Source organism: Triticum urartu, chromosome 1 (genome assembly GCF_003073215.2).
Source record: "Triticum urartu cultivar G1812 chromosome 1, Tu2.1, whole genome shotgun sequence".
Taxonomy (NCBI): domain Eukaryota; kingdom Viridiplantae; phylum Streptophyta; class Magnoliopsida; order Poales; family Poaceae; genus Triticum; species Triticum urartu.
In genome coordinates this window covers 40,322,635-40,344,354 of record NC_053022.1, presented here as the reverse complement: position 1 = coordinate 40,344,354, position 21,720 = coordinate 40,322,635, and positions in this window count along the sequence as shown.

The following is a 21,720-nucleotide window of genomic DNA, read 5'->3' as shown; positions in this document are numbered from 1 at the left end:
TGACTTTGGAGTGACTCTTTGTGCATGTTGAGGGATTGTTATATGATCCAATTATGTTATCATTGTTGAGAGAACTTGTACTAGTGAAAGTATGAACCCTAGGCCTTGTTTCAAAGCATTGCAATACCATTTTCGCTCACTTTTGTTACTTGCTACCTTGCTGTTTTTATATTTTCAGAGTACAAAAACCTATATCTACCATCCATATTTCACTTGTATCACCATCTCTTCGCCGAACTAGTGCGCCTATACAATTTACCATTGTATTGGGTGTGTTGGGGACACAAGAGACTTTTTGTTATTTGGTTGCAGGGTTTTTTGAGAGAGACCATCTTCATCCTACGCCTCCCACGGATTGATAAACCTTTGGACATCCACTTGAGGGAAATTTGCTACTGTCCTACAAACCTCTGCACTTGGAGGCCCAACAACGTCTACAAGAAGAAGGTTGCGTAGTAGACATCACTCCACCATTCAATATAAATATGTATCCGGTTTGTGATTGAGAGTCATCTGGATCAGTGTCGAAACTAGCATCGATGTAACCATTTACGATGAGCTCTTTGTCACCTCCATAAACGAGAAACATATCATTAGTCCTTTTCAGGTACTTCATGATGTTCTTGACCACTTTCTAGTGATCCACTCTTGGATTACTTTGGTACCTACCCGCCGAACTTATGGCAAGGCACACATCAAGTCTGGTACAAAACATAGCATACATGATAGAACCTATGGCTGAGGCATAGGGAATGACTTTTATTTTCTCTCTATCTTCTGCTGTGGTTGGCCTTTGAGTCTGACTCAATTTCACACCTTGTAACACATGCAAGAACCCTTTCTTTGACTGGTCCATTTTGAACTTATTCAAAACTTTTTCAAGGTATGTGCTTTGTGAAAGTCCTATTAAGCGTCTCGATCTATCGCTATAGACCTTGATGCCCAATATATAAGTAGCTTCACCGAGGTCTTTCATTGAAACATTCTTATTCAAGCATCCTTTTATGCTATCCAGAAATTCTATGTCATTTTCAATCAATAATATGTCATCCACATATAATATCAGAAATGCTACAGAGCTCCCACTCACTTTCTTGTAAATACATGCTTCACCATACGTCTGTATAAAATCATATGCTTTGACCGCCTCATCAAAGTGTATATTCCAACTCAGAGATGCTTGCACCAGTCCATAGATGGATCGCTAGAGTTTGTACACTTTTTTAGCACCTTTAGGACCGATAAAAACTTCTGGTTGCATCATATACAACTCTTCTTTAAGAAATCCATTAAGAAATGCAGTTTTGACATCCATTTGCCAGATTTCATAATTATAAAATGTGGCAATTGCTAACATGGTTCAAACTGACTTAAGCATCGCTACGGGTGAGAAGGTCTCATCGTAGTTAACCCCTTGAACTTGTCGAAAACATTTTGTGACAAGTCGAGCTTTGTAGATGGTGACGTAACCATCAGCTTCTGTCTTCTTCTTGAAGATCCATTTATTCTCAACGGCTTGTCGATCATCGGGCAAGTCCACCAAAGTCCATACTTTGTTCTCATACATGGATCCTATCTCAGATTTCATGGCCTCAAGACATTTATCGGAGTCTGGGCTCATCATAGCTTCTTCATAGTTCGTAGGTTCGCCATGGTCTAATAACATGACTTCCAGGACATGATTATCGTATCACTCTGGTGCGGAACGTGCTCTGTTCAACCTACAAGGTCCAGTAGTAGCTTGATCTGAAGTTTCATGATCATTATCATTAGCTTTCTCTCTAGTTGGTGTAGGCATCACGGGAACGGATTTCTCATATGTGCTACATTCCAATTTGAGAGAAGGTACAACTACCTCATCAAGTTCTACTTTCCCCCAGTCACTTCTTTCGAGGGAAACTCCTTCTCTAGAAAGGATCCATTTTTGGCAACAAAGATCTTGCCTTTGGATCTGTGGTAGATAGTGTACACAATTGTTTCCTTCGAGTATCCTATGAAGATGCACTTCTCCGATTTGGGTTCGAGCTTATCAAGCTGAAACCTTTTGACATAACTGTCGCAACCCCAAACTTTAAGAGACGACAACTTAGGTTTCTTGCCAAACCACAGTTCATACGATGTCGTCTGAACGGATTTGGATGGTGCCCTATTTAATGTGAATGCGGATGTCTCTAATGCATAACCCCAAAACGATAGTGGTAAATTGGTAAGAGACATCATAGAACGCACCATATCCAATAAATTACGGTTACGACGTTCAGACACACCATTACGATGTGGTGTTCCATGTGGCGTGAGTTGTGAAACTATTCCACATTGTTTTAAATGAAGGCCAAACTCGTAACTCAAATATTCTCCTCCACGATCAGATCATAGAAACTTTATTTTCTTATTACGATGATTCTCCACTTTACTCTGAAATTCTTTGAACTTTTCAAATGTTTCAGACTTGTGTTTCATTAAGTAGATATACCCATACCTACTCAAATCATCTGTGAAGGTGAGGAAATAATGGTACCCTCCGCGTGCCTCAACACTCATTGGACTGCATACATCGGTATGTATTATTTCCAATAAGTCATTAGCTCACTCCATTGTTCCGGAGAATGGAGTTTTAGTCATCTTGCCCAGGAGGCATGGTTCGCAAGTATCAAATGATTCATAATCAAGTGATTCCAAAAGTCCATCCACATGGAGTTTCTTCATGCGTTTTACACCAATATGACCTAAATGGTAGTGGCACACATATGTTGCACTATCATTATCAACTTTACATCTTTTGGCATCAATATTATGAATATGTGTATCACTACGACCGAGATTCGGTAATAATAGACCATTCATCAAGGGTGCATAACCATAAAAGATATTATTCATATAAATAGAACAACCATTATTCTCTGATTAAATGAATAACCATCTTGCAATAAACAAGATCCAGATATAATGTTCATACTTAACGCTGGCACCAAATAACAATTATTGAGGTCTAAAACTAATCCCGAAGGTAGATGTAGAGGTAGCATGCCGACGGCAATCACATCGACCTTGGAACCATTCCCGACGTGCATCGTCACCTCGTCCTTAGCCAATCTTCATTTCTTCCGCAACTCCTATTTCGAGTTATAAAAATGAGCAACCGAACCAGTATCAAATACCCAGGCTCTACTACGAGCATTAGTAAGGTACACATCAATAACATGTATATCAAATATACCTTTGTTCACTTTGACATCCTTCTTATCCGCCAAGTATTTGGGGCAGTTCCGCTTCCAGTGACCACTCCCTTTGCAGTAGAAGCACTCAGTTTCAGGCTTGGGTCCAGCTTTGGGTTTCTTGCCAGGAGTGGCAACTTGCTTGCCATTCTTCTTGAAGTTCCCTTTCTTTCCCTTGCCATTTTTCTTGAAACTGGTGGTGTTGTTAACCATCAACACTTGATGATCCTTCTTGATTTCTACTTCTGCGGCCTTAAGCATTGCGAAGAGCTCAGGAATCGTTTTATTTATCCCGTGCATATTATAGTTCATCACAAAGCCTTTGTAGCTTGGTGGCAGTGACTGAAGAACTTTGTCAATAACACTATCAACTGAAAGTTCAACTCCCAGCTGAGTCAAGTGGTTATGATACCCAGACATTTTGAGTATGTGTTCACTGACATAACTGTTCTCCTCCATCTTGCAGCTATAGAACTTGTTGGAGACTTCATATATCTCAACCGAGCATTTGCTTGAAATATTAATTTCAACTCTTGAAACATCTCATATGCTCCATGATGTTCAAAATGTATTTGAAGTCCTGGATCTAAGCCATAAAGCATGGCACACTGAACTATTTAGTAGTCATCAGATCGAGCCTGCCAGACGTTCATAACATCTGCATTTGCTCCTGCAGCAGGTCTGTCACCTAGTAGTGCATCAAGGACATAATTCTTCTGTGCAGCAATGAGGATGATCCTCAAGTTACGGGCCCAATCCGTGTAGCTGCTACCATCATCTTTCAACTTAGCTTTCTCTAGGAACACATTAACATTCAGGGGAACGGTAGCTCGGGCCATTTGAAAGATCGAGGATATCGCCTAGAGGGGGGTGAATGGGTGCTTTAAAAAAATTATGGTTTAGGTTTGAACAAATGCGGAATAAACCTAGCGGTTAATTTATCAAGCACAAAACCTACAACAACTAGGCTTGCCTATGTGCACCAACAACTTGTGCTAAGCAAGATAAATAACTATATGATAGCAAGATATATAACATGAAACACTATGCCTATCACAAAGTAAAGTGCATAAGTAAAGGGCTCAGGTAAGAGATAAATGAGGCACGCAGAGACGATGATGTATCCCGAAGTTCACACCCTTGCAGATGCTAATCTTCGTTTGGAGCGGTGTGGAGGTACAATGCTCCCCAAGAAGCCACTAGGGCCACCGTAATCTCCTCACGCCCTCGCACAATGCAAGATGTCGTGATTCCACTCAGGGACCCTTGAGGGCGGTCACCGGACCCATACAAATGGCAACCCTTGGGGGCGGTCACCGAACCCGTACACTTTGGCAACCCTTGGGGGCGGTCACCGGAACCTATCAAATTGCTCGGGGTGATCTCCACAACCTAATTGGAGACCCCGAGGCTTGCCAAGAGCTTTACACCACAATGATCGAGCTCTGAACACCACCAACCGTCTAGGGCGCCCAAGCACCCAATAGGAACAAGCTCAAGGGTACCAAGCACCCAAGAGTAATAAGCTTCCCAACTTGTAACTTCCACGTATCGCCGTGGAGAACTCAAACCGATACACCAAATGCAATGGCAAGGGCACACGGAGTGCCCAAGTCCTTCTCTCCCAAATCCCACCAAAGCAACTAATGCTAGGGAGGAAAATGAGAGGAAGAACAAGAAGGAGAACACCAAGAACTCCAAGATCTAGATCCAAGGGATTTCCCTTTTATAGAGGAGAAAGTGATTGGTGGAAATGTGGATCTAGATGTCCTCTCTCTTTTCCCACAAAAACTAGCAAGAATCCATGAAGGGATTGAGAGATAACAAGATCTAAGAAGGTCAACAATGAGGGAAGAACACGAGCTCAAAGGATAAGGTTCATTGGGGAAGAAGACCCCCTTTTATAGGTGGGAAAAAATCCAACCATTATGCTCACATCCCCCACAGGGCGATACTACCGCTCAAGGGAGTGGTACTACTACTAGGGCGGTGGAAGCCCTTTGAAAAAAACAGAGAGGAGGCAAAAGGCCAGTAGAACCGCCGGAGCGGTACTACCGCTTGTCCTCACGGTACTACCTCTAAGGGTAGCGGTACTACTCCTTGCGAGCGGTACTAAAAAATACATCCGTGCCTACCACCGGTTAACTTAAAATGAGATTTTGGTCCAGAGCGGAAGTAGCCATGGTAGTAGGCGCAGTAGTACCGCTCTGGAGTGGTAGTAAAAAATTACATCCGCTCCAAGCGGTAGTAGCCGCGGTAGTATTGCTGTGGCCTTTTAAGGACACCAAAACTGCCACAACTTCTGCAAACGGACTATGAATTCAACAAAACCAAGTTTGTTGGAAAGCTAACGACATGGGCTAACAAAATCTTGATAGAAATAACAATAAGAAGCAAATGAGAAAAGGCCCATAATAAAATGGTGAGAACCCTTCCTCGAATAAGAAGCATATGAAATCCGTTTTCGATGTACTAGAGCTTGTCACAAAGATAACCACAAGCTCTAAAACCTCAAAAAGAGATAATAAAAATAAGAATCAAGAAATATGATGCAAGGATGCAATGGTTTGAGCTCTTGACGAACGATATGATCAAGTTAGTCACTTGAGAACCCCCTTGATAGTACGACTATCGATCCTATAACCCGGTCTCTAAACTATCACCATGAGACCGGTAAAATAGAAAACCTATCAAGGGAAAACCTTTGCCTTGCATGAAGTCCACTTGAGCTAGATGATGACGATCTTGACTTCCTCAAGTTGGACCACCTTTCTTGATTGTGTTCACTCGATGAAGACTAGTTGATTGCTCCCCCATCACAAAAATACACTTCCCTGATGATACGTGTTTGTCACAGTAGGTCACCTTTTCTGTCATATATGTACATCCATGACGATTTCATGACAGAATCAAGATAGTCATACCTGTGCTGTCGTAGAAGTGTTCCATGACAATACCAAAATTATCATCACAGAAGTGTTCACTTCCATGACGATAAATGATGCTTCACGGAAGTTCTTTCGTCAAGGGTAACCGACACGTGGCATCCACCATAATGGGTCGCTATTAAGCTATCGGGTCCGGTTTTGGATCCGATAACCCATTAAAAGCCCAGACCAATGGGGATTTTCCACGTGTAAAATTCTCATTGGCCGGAGGAAACACGTGTTAGCTCGTCAGTGGGTCAGATAGGCGCCTATGATATGTTGACATGTGCGACGACCCACCACTGGCCCATTTAGCTTACAAAGGCTGACCCGTTTGACTTGGTGAAAAGTTAGCGGGCTAGCCCATGAAAAGCCTGTTAACGGTCTCTTTGCAAATAGCCCATTTTACGGCCCGGTAACTCACGGCCCGTTAGGGCCTACCCAAAATCGGCCCAACAACGTCATGTGGGCTATCAAATATAACACCAGCCCGTTTCACTTTTGGCCCATGTATAGCCCATGATGTCTTTCGGGCCATATGAGGCCTTTCATATCTTTAGGCCCTTTAGTGGCCCACGGTGACTCTAGCCCATAATGAACAGTAAATTTCTTTGTACCCATTAACGACCCATGATTCACATGGGCCATATCCGGCCCGTGTTAGCTTTCGGCCTACTGACTGCCCATAAGTTATTGGGCTCCTTTCCGGCCCTCGATTACTTCCGGCCTATTACTAGCCTGTTCCCCTAATGGGCCAAATTCGGCCCATGGCAAGAGTTGGCCCGTTTGTGGCCTTTTAACCCGTTGCGCCGTTTCCAGCCCGTCCTATATTCTGGCCCATTAATGACCCGTTACGTCTGTGACAGCATTAAGCCTTTGCTGTCCTCTGGCCTGTTAACGGCTCATTACCGTGCTCGGCTAATACCAATTACGCCCGTTTACGGCCCATGTAGACCCATTTATCCGACATCCCGAGGCCCACCGATTCTATGGCCCGTTGGAGGCCCATTAATCCGACGATCCGTAGGAGGCCCATGGATCCTATGGCCTGTAGCAGGGTCAAGGTTACCACGGTCCGTATACGGCCCATGGTTGTTGTGGCCACTAGCAAACCAGGAAAAACGAAGACTAGGAAATAAATAAGGCCGAAACTAACACTAGGTTATTAAGGCGATTGCACAGATTACATCCACTGGGCATCAAAGATCGCCACCAGTGCAAATATAGGGAACACCCTACACTATACAAAAATGGCTTGCTATATTCTTTAGCCGGTGGCTGCATGTTAAGAACAAATTTTGTATCGCAACAAAACAAATTACAACCATAAAACAAAAGGAAGGTTGGCATAAAAGTTAACACTGTGGCACATAAATGCACCACCAGAAATTCAGAAGCTCAGTTCATTTGACCTGACTGTTACGTTTTCATGTTGTATTGTCCGATGGAGCGCCATAACCTTCGCCTTCATTTCTCCTAGGCTCCTGAACAACATAGAAAATGTCTGATAGTCTGGTTTCAAAACCATGCATATCTTGACGACATCGAACAATGGATGTCCTTGTTTCACAAAGGGTCTCTGTTAGGGAATGGACTTGTGTCTAGAGCACATATATAACATTGTTTTGAGCTTGCATATCTTGATCATGAGGCAGTTTGGACGAGATTGCCTTAATAACCAACCCAGTATTATGCAGGAACATGATTTTGGCACTGTTAGTGGACAGGTACTGCCCCACTGCAGCAAGAGCTTAAATTGCGGTTATAGTTGCCTCGTCACCTTCAGAAGGTGGCGTTTCCACCATTTTTCCATAGCTTGCTAAAAATTTGAGTTTTTACATTAGTAGTACCAGAACAGAAGATATTAAGGAGGCAGCAAAACCAAACAAAATAGCTTTGGTCTATATACAGAACTTATTCTGGTGAACCCATGTAAAATATTAGTTGTATTTTACTGCAAAGTACATAATAAAACCAGGTTCCAAACATATGACCATGTACCATGGCTAAATGTATTGTCTATTTCTTCACATTGTATTGACAGGTAAGGATAAAGAGAGACAAAGTTTATAATACGTAAGCATAGTATGACATCATTCATATCACAAAACAACTGAGAACAGACAAACATGCAATTGTAACGTTGTGTGGGCAAGTCCAGCACAGAACTAGATTACAAATCAAGATCAAAGGAACATCACTACTTTCTTTTAAACCTTCTAGGTGCAATGATACGCTAAGACAATTGTGTATAAAATTGAAAAGAGTAATAGACATTGGCTGCAAACCATGCAGTTCAATGCACAAGTCTGAGTAAGTAGTAGTTAAAAGGCATGAGGATTAAGGACTTACAACAGCGGCTTTGACTGGTGTAGTCATGCCCTTCATCTTCTTGGTGTGACAGTCCTTGAAGATTTCCACAACATTTGGTTCACATACTTTTTGGTCCTTGCGGGCTTTCCTCCGCATTTGGAACAAGTCAATATAGATCTGATAATATGGTACATCGAAAAAAGTGAAACAACAGCTAATTACAAGAGCCTCACAGTGTGCAATATAGCTACGAGATCCTGTCTTTTGTTGGAGTTTAACTTTCGTACGGTTGGCCTTGTTCTTTGAACAGTTCACCTACAAGAAGATAGATTTTTGAGGCACATGTGTAAATAGGACTTCAACATGTGATCTGATCACATATATATAATGTACCTGATACTTTGGACCAGACCAGTGTTTAACGAGGCCTCTCCAGTCTTCATCCGATATATTTTCCACTGGAGATGTTTGGACAAGGCCTTCAAAGTGAGTTTTCCTAAAGTTATACCGATATTGTTGGAGAGCAGACTTGAAAACATGGGTGCAAGCTTGTCTGGTTGCATCATCTTGGCTATCCAACTTGAACCTCATCTATTGAAAAATATGGGAGTCTCATTATCAGCAACCTAGAAAGTATGGGACAGAGCAAAACAATATTACTAGTTTCTATACATAACCATACTTACAGATAAATGGTCGAGGAAGGTGTTGAACTGGGTTTCTTATTGGTCATTCCTGTACTGAATCCATGTTGGGAGGATATGTACATGACACCTAATGGCAACCGCTGCCTCTGATACTAACTTGGCTGACTCTGTAGCATCACGTGGCCTTTATAAGCCTGCCTCAAAACGGATCTCCATTCTTCCTCCTCTAGATTTAGTTAACCTATCGAGCATTATCCCTGATGTTTGTTTCCTCTTGCGCCTAGGTGCTAGTCCAACAACGAACATAGGAAGTGTTAGTGTACATCAAACTGTGAGACTACATATAAAGAAGCATGCAACTGTAACTTGACTCCAGCAACTACCTTCTTGCTGTTGAAGCTCACAAAGTTCATCTAGTCTTGCCAACTCGTCTTGTGTCAAGAGTGCTTCGGAAGTAGTGTCGGGTGGCAAGGGAGCTTGGGAACGTGTTGCTAGCTATGTTGACAAACGAGTAACTCATGCAGCTGGTGGTATTGTGGAAGGTGTTTTTTGAATATTTACTGTGAGGCAAAGCCCCATAGCCCTTTATTAAAATAGAACAACTGTACAAAAAGAATAGTAGGAGTATATACAGGAGCTAATAAACTAGCCTACAAAGCTAAGGTACAAGACTAGAACTACCTACCTGGACTAATTAGACTAAAGCATTTATCCACGCTTTAAGCTTGATGCTGGTATCATCCCTGATGGTAGTATTGTGGAAGGTGTTGCAACAACTAGGGCTATCTCTGCTTGTTTGGTGGCAGCTATTGGTTTCTGTTTGGCTTGTTCTACATCTCATGTAGCACGGGATACCGCGTTTATAAAATTTTCCGCTCGACTTTGACCTTCTATTACACCATCAGTACCAGCAGAATCTGCAGGATTCTTCCGCTTACCATTCCCTGTCATTCTGTGTTCCTTCCTCTTTCTCTGTGCCATGTTAAGTCAAGCCCATAAGAAAAAGGGATAACAATTTAGTTCTTCAGAACAAATTGATGTGTGATATAGACGAACTGAACTTTGATGTTAGACAACCACATGATAGGAAGATTTAATATGTACGAAAAACAGGATGACATGAGATAACCAGAACTATGATTTGTAAACTAAGCAGAAGAAATTTCACTAAATTAGAAGCAATGCAGTGGAAGGTAGACACCATATGGCAGATGCTACAAATATCGCTCTGCCAAGTTAATAGTGTCTCGTCATAACTGGCGTTTAAACAAATGTGAAGCAGTACAAGAAATAAATCATATGCAAGATGCAAACAACATCACACTACCAAGTTAAAGGTCTCTCGTCATTAGTGCCATTGCATATTCACAGCATTGCATATTCACAGCTTATGATGTGTAAACTAAGGAGAAGGCATTTCAACAAATTAGAAGCAATGAAAGCTAGACACCATATGAAAGATGCAACGAATATCACTCTACCAAGTTAAAACTATCTCGTCATAAGTGCCATTTCAACAAATTAGAAGTAGTACAAGCTAGAAAAGAATGCGAGATGTAACCTATATCACACTCCCAAGTCAAATGTGCCTTATGATAAGTGATTGTTGCACGTTACACAACAGTACTACTGATACGTCTCCAATGTATCTACTTTTCCAAACACTTTTTCCCTTGTTTTCGACTCTAACTTGCATGATTTGGATGGAACTAACCCGGACTGACATTGTTTTCAGCAGAATTGCCATGGTGTTATTTTTGTGTAGAAATAGAAGTTCTCGGAACAACCTGAAACTTCACGGAGAATATTTTGGAATTAATAAAAAATACTGGCGAAAGAATCAACACCAGGGGCCCACACCCTGTCCACGAGGGTGGAGGGCACGCCCACCCCCCTGGGGCGCGCCCCCTGCCTCGTGGACCCCCTGAGGCTCCACCGACCTCAACTCCAACTCTATATATTCACGTTCGGGGAGAAAAAAATCGGAGAGAAGGATTCATCATGTTTTACGATACGGAGCCGCCGCCAAGCCCTAATCTCTCTAGGGAGGGCTGATCTGGAGTCCATTCGGGGCTCCGAGGAGGGGAATCCGTCGCCATCGTCATCATCAACAATCCTACACCAATTTCATGATGCCCACCGCCGTGCGTGAGCAATTCCATCGTATGCTTGCTGGACGGTGATGGGTTGGATGAGATTTACCATGTAATTGTTGGGGAACATAGTAATTTCAAAAAAATTCCTACGCACACGCAGGATCATGGTGATGCATAGCAACGAGAGGGGAGAGTGTTGTCCACGTACCCTCATAGACCGAAAGCGGAAGCGTTAGCACAACGCGGTTGATGTAGTCGTACATCTTCACGATCCGACCGATCCAAGTACCGAACGTACGGCACCTCCGAGTTTAGCACACGTTCAGCTCGATGATGTCCCGCGAACTCTGATCCATCAGAGCTTCACGGGAGAGTTCCATCAGCACGATGGCATGATGACGGTGATGATGTTGCTACCGACGCAGGGCTTTGCCTAAGCACCGCTACGATATGACCGAGGTGGAATATGGTGGAGGGGGCACCGCACATGGCTGGAATAGATCAACATATCAACTTGTGTGTCTAGAGGTGCCCCCTGCCCCCATATATAAATGAGCAAGGGGGAGGCGGCCGGCCAGGAGGAGGGCGCGCCAAGGGGGGAGTCCTACTCCCGCTGAGTGGGACTCCTCCTTTTCCTTGTTGGAGTAGGAGAGAGAAGGAAGGAAGAGAGCAGGAGAAGGAAAAAGGGGGGGCGCCGCCCCCCTACTTGTCCAATTCGGACTAGAGGGGGAGGGGCGCGCGGCTGCCCTAGCCGCCCCTCATCTTCTCCCACTAAGGCCCATGAGGCCCAATTAACTCCCCGGGAGGTTCCGGTAACCCCCCGGCACTCCGGTTTTCTCCAAAACCACTCAGAACACTTCCGGTGTCCGAATAAAGTCGTCCAATATATCGATCTTTACGTCTCAACCATTTCGAGACTCCTCGTCATGTCCGTGATCATATCCAGGACTCCGAATTACCTTCGGTACATCAAAACGCAAAAACTCATAATACCGATCGTCACCAAACTTTAAGCGTGCGGACCCTACGGGTTCGAGAACTATGTACACATGACCAAGACATGTCTCCGGTTAATAACCAATAGAGGAACCTGGATGCTCATATTGGCTCCTACATATTCTATGAAGATCTTTATCAGTCAAACCGCATAACAACATACATTGTTCCCTTTGTCATCGGTATGTTACTTGCCCGAGATTCGATCGTCGGTATCTCAATAGCTAGTTCAATCACGTTACCGGCAAGTCTCTTTATTCGTTCTGTAATGCATCATCCCGCAACTAACTCATTAGTCACATTGCTTGCATGGCTTATAGTGATGTGCATTACCGAGAGGGCCCAGAGATACCTCTCTGACAATCGGAGTGACAAATCCTAATCTCGAAATACGCCAACTCAACAAGTACCTTCGGAGACACCTGTAGAGCACCTTTATAATCACCCAGTTATGTTGTGACGTTTGGTAGTACACACAGTGTTCCTCCGGTAAACGGGAGTTGCATAATCTCATAGTCATAGGAACATGTATAAGTCATGAAGAAAGCAATAACAACATACTAAATGATCAAGTGCTAAGCTAACGGAATGGGTCAAGTCAATCACATCATTCTCCTAATGATGTGATCCCATTAATCAAGTGACAACTCATGTCCATGGCTAGGAAACTCAACCATCTTTGATTAACGAGCTAGTCAAGTAGAGGCATACTAGTGACAGTATGTTTGTCTATGTATTCACACATGTATTATGTTTCTGGTTAATACAATTCTACCATGAATAATAAACATTTATCATGATATGAGGAAATAAATAATATCTTTATTATTGCCTCTGGGGCATATTTCCTTAAGTCTCCCAGTTGCACTAGAGTCAATAATCTAGATTACACAGTAATGATTCTAACACCCATGGAGTTTTGATGCTGATCATGTTTTGCTCGTGGAAGAGGGTTAGTCAACGGGTCTACAACATTCAGATCCATATGTATCTTACAAATCTCTATGTCTCCCACCTGGACATGGTCCCAGATGGAATTGAAGCGTCTCTTGATGTGCTTGGTCCTCTTGTGAAATCTGGATTCCTTTGCCAATGCAATTGCACCAGTATTGTCACCAAAGATTTTCATTGGACCCGATGCACTAGGTATGACACCTAGATCAGATATGAACTCCTTCATCCAGACTCCTTCATTTGTTGCTTCCGAAGCAGCTATGTACTCCGCTTAACACGTAGATCCCGCCACGAAGGTTTGTTTAGAACTGCACCAACTGACACCTCCTCCGTTCAATGTAAACACGTATCCGGTTTGCGATTTAGAATCGTCCAGATCAGTGTCAAAGCTTGCATCGACGTAACCATTTATGACTAGCTCTTTGTCACCTCCATAAACGAGAAACATATCCTTAGTCCTTTTTAGGTATTTGAGGATGGTCTTGACCGTTGTCCAGTGATCCACTCCTAGATTACTTTGGTACCTCCCTGCTAGGCTAATATCAAGGCACACACCAGGTCTGGTACACAGCATTGCATACATGATAGAGCCTATGGCTGAAGCATAGGGAACATCTTTCATTTTCTCTCTATCTTCTACAGTGGCCGGGTATTGAGTCTGACTCAACTTCACACGTTGTGACATAGGCAAGAACCCTTTCTTTGCTTCATCCATTTTGAACTTCTTCAAAACTTTGTCAAGGTATGTGCTTTGTGAAAGTCCTATCAAGCGCCTTGATCTATCTCTATAGATCTTGATGCCTAATATGTAAGCAGCTACACCGAGGTCTTTCATTGATAAACTCTTATTCAAGTATCCTTTTATGCTATCCAAAAATTCTATATCATTTCCAATCAGCAATATGTCATCCACATATAATATCAGAAATGTTGTAGAGCTCCCACTCACTTTCTTGTAAATACAGTCTTCTCCAAAAGTCTGTATAAAACCATATGCTTTGATCACACTATCAAAACGTTTATTCCAACTCTGAGAGGCTTGCACCAGTCCATAAATGGATCGCTTGAGCCTGTACACTTTGTTAGCTCCCTTTGGATCGACAAAACCTTCTGTTGCATCATATACAACTCTTCTTCCAGAAATCCATTCAGGAATCCAGTTTTGACATCCATTGCCAAATTTTCATAATCATAAAATTTGGCAATTGCTAACATGATTCGGACAGACTTAAGCATGGCTACGGGTGAGAAAGTCTCATCGTAGTCAATCCCTTGAACTTGTCAAAAACCTTTCGCAACAAGTCGAGCTTTATAGACAGTAACATTACCGTCAGCGTCAGTCTTCTTCTTGAAGATCCATTTATTCTCAATGGCTTGCCGATCATCGGGCAAGTCAACCAAAGTCCACACTTTGTTCTCGTACATGGATCCCATCTCAGATTTCATGGCCTCAAGCCATCTTGCGGAATCTGGGCTCACCATCGCTTCTTCATAGTTCGTAGGTTCGCCTTGGTCAAGTAACATGACCTCCAGAATAGGATTACCGTACCACTCTGTTGCGGATCTCACTCTGGTTGACCTACGAGGTTCAGTAGTAACTTGATCTGAAGTTTCATGATCAATATCATTAGTTTCCTTACTAATTGGTGTAGGTGTCACAGGAACCGGTTTCTGTGATGAACTACTTTCCAATAAGGGAGCAGGTACAGTTACCTCATCAAGTTCTACTTTCCTCCCACTCCCTTCTTTCGAGAGAAACTCCTTATCTAGAAAGGATCCATTCTTAGCGATGAATGTCTTGCCTTCGGATCTATGATAGAAGGTGTACCCAACAGTTTCCTTTGGGTATCCTGTGAAGACACATTTCTCCAATTTGGGTTCGAGCTTATCAGCTTGAACTTTTTTCACATAAGCATCGCAGCCCCAAACTTTAAGAAACGACAACTTTGGTTTCTTGCCAAACCACAGTTCATAAGGCGTCGTCTCAACGGATTTCGATGGTGCCCTATTTAACGTGAATGCAGCCATGTCTAAAGCATAACCCCAAAACGATAGCGGTAAATCAGTAATAGACATCATAGATCGCACCATATCTAGTAAAGTATGATTACGACGTTCGGACACACCATTACGCTGTGGTGTTCCAGTGGCGTGAGTTGCGAAACTATTCCGCATTCTTTCAAATGTAAACCAAACTCGTAACTCAAATATTCTCCTCCACGATCAGATCGTAGAAACTTTATTTTCTTGTTACGATGATTTTCCACTTCACTCTGAAATTCTTTGAACTTTTCAAATGGTTCATACTTATGTTTCATTAAGTAGATATACCCATATCTGCTCAAATCATCTGTGAAGGTGAGAAAATAATGATACCCACCGCGAGCCTCAACATTCATCGGACCACATACATCAGTATGTATGATCTCCAACAAATCTGTTGCAAGCTCCATTGTTTCGGAGAATGGCGTCTTAGTCATCTTGCCCATAAGGCATGGTTCACAAGTACCAAGTGATTCATAATCAAGTGATTCCAAAAGTCCATCAGTATGGAGTTTCTTCATGCGCTTTACACCACTATGACCCAAACGGCAGTGCCACAAATAAGTTGCACTATCATTATCAACTCTACATCTTTTGGCTTCAACATTATGAATATGTGTATCACTACTATCGAGATTCAACAAAAATAGACCATTCTTCAAGGGTGCATGACCATAAAAGATATTACTCATATAAATAGAACAGCCATTTTTCTCAGATTTAAATGAATAACTGTCTCGCATCAAACAAGATACAGATATAATGTTCATGCTTAACGTTGGCACCAAATAACAATTATTTAGGTCTAAAACTAATCCCGAAGGTAGATGTAGAGGTAGTGTGCCGACGGCGATCACATACACTTTAGAACCATTTCCCACGCACATCGTCACCTCGTCCTTAGCCTGTCTTCGCTTAATCCGTAGTCCCTGTTTCGAGTTGCAAATATTAGCAACAGAACCAGTATCATATACCCAGGTGCTACTGCGAGCTCTAGTAAGGTACACATCAATAACATGTATATCACATATACCTTTGTTCACCTTGCCATCCTTCTTATCCGCCAAATACTTGTGGCAGTTCCGCTTCTAGTGACCAATCTGTTTGAAGTAGAAGCACTCAATCTCAGGCTTAGGTCCAGACTTGGGTTTCTTCTCTTGAGCAGCAACTTGTTTGCTGTTCTTCTTGAAGTTCCCCTTCTTATTCCCTTTGCCCTTTTTCTTGAAACTGGTGGACTTGTTGACCATCAACACTTGATGCTCCTTCTTGATTTCTACCTCCGCAGCCTTTAGCATTGCGAAGAGCTCGGGAATTGTCTTATCCATCCCTTGCATATTATAGTTCATCACGAAGCTCTTGTAGCTTGGTGGCAGTGATTGAAGAATTCTGTCAATGACACTATCATCCGGAAGATTAACTCCTAGTTGAATCAAGTGATTGTTAAACCCGGACATTTTGAGTATATGTTCACTGACAGAACTATTCTCCTCCATCTTGCAACTGTAGAACTTATTGGAGACTTCATATCTCTCAATCCAGGCATTTGCTTGAAATATTAACTTCAACTCCTAGAACATCTCATATGCTCCATGACGTTCAAAACGTCATTGAAGTCCCAGTTCTAAGCCGTAAAGCATGGCACACTGAACTATCGAGTAGTCATCAGCTTTGCTCTGCCAGACGCTCTTAACGTTGTCAGTTGCATCTGCAGCAGGCCTGGCACCCAGCGGTGCTTCGAGGACATAATTCTTCTATGCAGCAATGAGGATAATCCTCAAGATACGGACCCGGTCCGTGTAATTGCTACCATCATCTTTCAACTTTGCTTTCTCAAGGAACGCATTAAAATTCAACGGAACAGCAGCACGGGCCATCTATCTACAATTAACATAGACAAGAAAAATACTATCAGGTACTAAGTTCATGATAAATTTAAGTTCAATTAATCATATTACTTAAGAACTCCCACTTAGATAGACATCCCTATAATCATCTAAGTGATCACGTGATCCAAATCAACTAAACCATGTACGGTCATCACGTGAGATGGAGTAGTTTTCAATGGTGAACATCACTATGTTGATCATATCTACTATATGATTCACACTCGACCTTTCGGTCTCAGTGTTTTGAGGCCATATCTGCATATGCTAGGCTCGTCAAGTTTAACCCGAGTATTATGCGTGTGCAAAACTGGCTTGCACCCATTGTAGATGAACGTAGAGCTTATCACACCCGATCATCACGTGGTGTCTCGGCACGACGAACTTTGGCAACGGTGCATACTCAGGGAGAACAATTTTATCTTTAAATTTTAGTGAGATATCATCTTATAATGCAACCGTCAATCAAAGCAAAATAAGATGGATAAAAGATAAACATCACATGCAATCAATATAAGTGATATGATATGGCCATCATCATCTTGTGCTTGTGATCTCCATCTCTGAAGCACCGTCATGATCACCATCGTCACCGGCGCGACACCTTGACCTCCATCGTAGCATCGTTGTCGTCTCGCCAACTATTGCTTCTACGACTATCGCTACCGCTTAGTGATAAAGTAAAGCAATTAATGGGCGATTGCATTGCATACAATAAAGCGACAACCATATGGCTCCTGCCAGTTGCCGATAACTCGGTTACAAAACATGATCATCTCATAAAATAAAATATAGCATCATGCCTTGACCATATCACATCACAACATGCCCTACAAAAACAAGTTAGACGTCCTCTACTTTGTTGTTGCAAGTTTTTTCGTGGCTGCTACGGGCTGAGCAAGAACTGTTCTTACCTACGCATCAAAACCACAACGATAGTTCGTCAAGTTAGTGTTGTTTTAACCTTCTCAAGGACCGGGCGTAGCCACACTCGGTTCAACTAAAGTTGGAGAAACTGACACCCGCCAGCCACCTATGTGCAAAGCACGTCGGTAGAACCAGTCTCGCGTAAGCGTACGCGTAATGTCGGTCCGGGCCGCTTCATCCAACAATACCGCTGAACCAAAGTATGACATGCTGGTAAGTAGTATGACTTGTATCGCCCACAACTCACTTGTGTTCTACTCGTGCATATAACATCTACGCATAAAACCTGGTTCGGATGCCACTGTTGGGGAACGTAGTAATTTCAAAAAAATTCCTACGCACACGCAGGATAATAGTGATGCATAGCAACGAGAGGGGAGAGTGTTGTCCACGTACCCTCGTAGACCGAAAGCGGAAGCATTAGCACAACGCGGTTGATGTAGTCGTACGTCTTCACGATCCGACCGATCCAAGTACCGAACGTACGGCACCTCCGAGTTCAGCACACGTTCAGCTCGATGACGTCCCGCGAACTCCGATCCAGCAGAGCTTCACGAGAGAGTTCCGTCAGCACGATGGCGTGATGACGGTGATGATGTTGCTACCGACGCAGGGCTTTGCCTAAGCACCGCTACGATATGACCGAGGTGGAATATGGTGGAGGGGGGCATCGCACACGGCTGGAATAGATCAACATATCAACTTGTGTGTCTAGAGGTGCCCCCTGCCCCCATATATAAAGGAGCAAGGGGGAGGCGGCCGGCCAGGAGGAGGGTGCTCCAAGGGGGGAGTCCTACTCCCGGTGAGTGGGACTCCTCCTTTTCCTTGTTGGAGTAGGAGAGGGAAGGAAGGGAGAGAGGAGGAGAAGGAAAAAGGGGGGCACCGACCCCCCTCCTTGTCCAATTTGTACTAGAGGGGGAGGGGGCATGCGGCTGCCCTAGCCACCCCTCCTCTTCTCCCACTAAGGCCCATGAGGCCCAATTAACTCCCCGGGGGGTTCCGGTAACCCCCCGGCACTCCTATTTTCTCCGAAACCCCTCGAAACACTTCCGGTCTCCGAATAAAATCATCCAATATATCGATCTTTACGTCTCGACCATTTCTAGACCCCTCGTCATGTTCGTGATCATATCCGGGACTCCGAACAACCTTCGGTACGTCAAAACACAAAAACTCATAATACCGATCGTCACCAAACTTTAAGCGTGCGGACCCTACGGCTTCGAGAACTATGTACACATGACCGAGACACGTCTCCGATCAATAACCAATAGCGGAACCTGGATGCTCATATTGGCTCCTACATATTCTATGAAGATCTTTATCGGTCAAACCGCATCACAACATACGTTGTTCCCTTTGTCATCGGTATGTTACTTTCCCGAGATTCGATCGTCGGTATCTCAATTCCTAGTTCAATGTCGTTACCGGCAAGTCTCTTTACTCATTCCGTAATGCATCATCCCACAACTAACTCATTAGTCACATTGCTTGCAAGGCTTATAGTGATGTGCATTACCGAGAGGGCCCAGAGATACCTCTCCGACAATCGGAGTGACAAATCCTAATCTCGAAATACACCGACTGAACAAGTACCTTTGGAGACACCTGTAGAGCACCTTTATAATCACCCAGTTACGTTGTGATGTTTGGTAGCACACAAAGTGTTCCTCCGGTAAACGGGAGTTGCATAATCTCATAGTCATAGGAACATGTATAAGTCATGAAGAAAGCAATAGCAACATACTAAACGATCAAGTGCTAAGCTAACGGAATGGGTCGAGTCAATCACATCATTCTAGGAAACTCAACCATCTTTGATTAACGAGCTAGTCAAGTAGAGGCATACTAGTGACACTATGTTTGTCTATGTATTCACAGATGTATTATGTTTCCGGTTAATACAATTCTAGCATGAATAATAAACATTTATCATGATATGAGGAAATAAATAATAACTTTATTATTGCCTCTAGGGCATATTTTCTTTAGTAATCGAGTTAGTTTTGTTAGGGTTTGATCCCTAGTATCCATTATGTTCTAAGATTGATGTTGCTATGACTTTGCTATGCTTAATGCTTGTCACTAGGGCCCGAGTGCCATGATTTCAGATCTGAACCTATTATGTTTTCATGAATATATGTGATTTCTTGATCCTATCTTGCAAGTCAATAGTCACCTACTATGTGTTATGATCCGACAACCCCGAAGTGACAATAATCGGGACCACTCCCGGTGATGACCATAGTTTGAGGAGTTCATGTATTCACTATGTGTTAATGCTTTGGTCTAGTACTCTATTAAAAGGAGGCCTTAATATCCCTTAGTTTCCAATAGGACCCCGCTGCCACGGGAGGGTAGGACAAAAGATGTCATGCAAGTTCTTTTCCATAAGCACGTATGACTATATTCGGAATACATGCGTACATTACATTGATGAACTGGAGCTAGTTTTGTGTCACCTTATGTTATAACTGTTGCATGAGGAATCGCATCCGACATAATTCTCCATCATTGATCCATTCCCGACGAGCTTTTCACATATTGATCTTTGCTTAGTTACTTTTCTGTTGCCACTGTTACAATTACTACAAAACTACTACTGTTACTTTTGCCACCTTTACCGTTACTTCCATACTACTTTGCTGCAGATATTAAGTCTTCCAGATGTGGTTGAATTGACAACTCAACTACTAATACTTGAGAATATTCTTTGGCTCCCCTTGTGTCGAAACAATAAATTTGGGTTGAATACTCTACCCTCGAAAACTGTTGCGGTCCCCTATACTTGTGGGTCATCAAGTACTTTGATGTAAGAACATGGTGCGATAGACATATATTGTATGCTCTAGAAATAGGAACATGATACGTCTCCAACGTATCTATAATTTTTTTATTGTTCCATGCTATTATATTATCTGTTCTGGATGTTTAATGGGCTTTAATATGCTGTTTTATATTATTTTTGGGACTAACCTATTAACCGGAGGCCCAGTGCCAGTTTCTGTTTTTTGTCTATTTTAGAGTTTCGCAAAAAGGAATATAAAACGGAATCCAAATGGAATGAAACCTTCGCGATGATCTTTATTGGACCGAAAGCAATCCAAAAGACTTGGAGTTGAAGTTTGGAACGCCACGAGGCAGCCACGAGGCAGGAGGGCGCGCTGCCCACCCTCGTGGGTCCCTTGTAGCTCCACCGGCGTACTTCTTTCACCTATATATACTCTTATACCCTGGATCGATCAGAGAGATCCACGAAACCACTTTTCCACCGCCGCAACCTTCTGTACCTGTGAGATCCCATCTTGGGGCCTTTTCCGGCGATCTGCCGGAGGGGGAATCGATCACGGAGGGCTTCTACATCAACATCATTGCCTCTCCGATGAAGCGTGAGTAGTTTACCACAGACCTTCGGGTCCATAGTTATTAGCTAGATGGCTTCTTCTCTCTCTTTGATTCTCAATACAAAGTACTCCTCGATGTTCTTGGAGATCTATTCGATGTAATACTCTTTTGCGGTGTGTTTGCCGAGATCCGATAAATTGTGGATTTATGAACAAGATTATCTATGAATATTATTTGGTTCTTCTCTGAATTCTTATATGCATGATTTGATATCTTTGCAAGTCTCTTCAAATTATCGGTTTAGTTTGGCCTACTAGATTGATCTTTCTTGCAATGGGAGAAGTGCTTAGCTTTGGGTTCAATCTTGTGGTGTC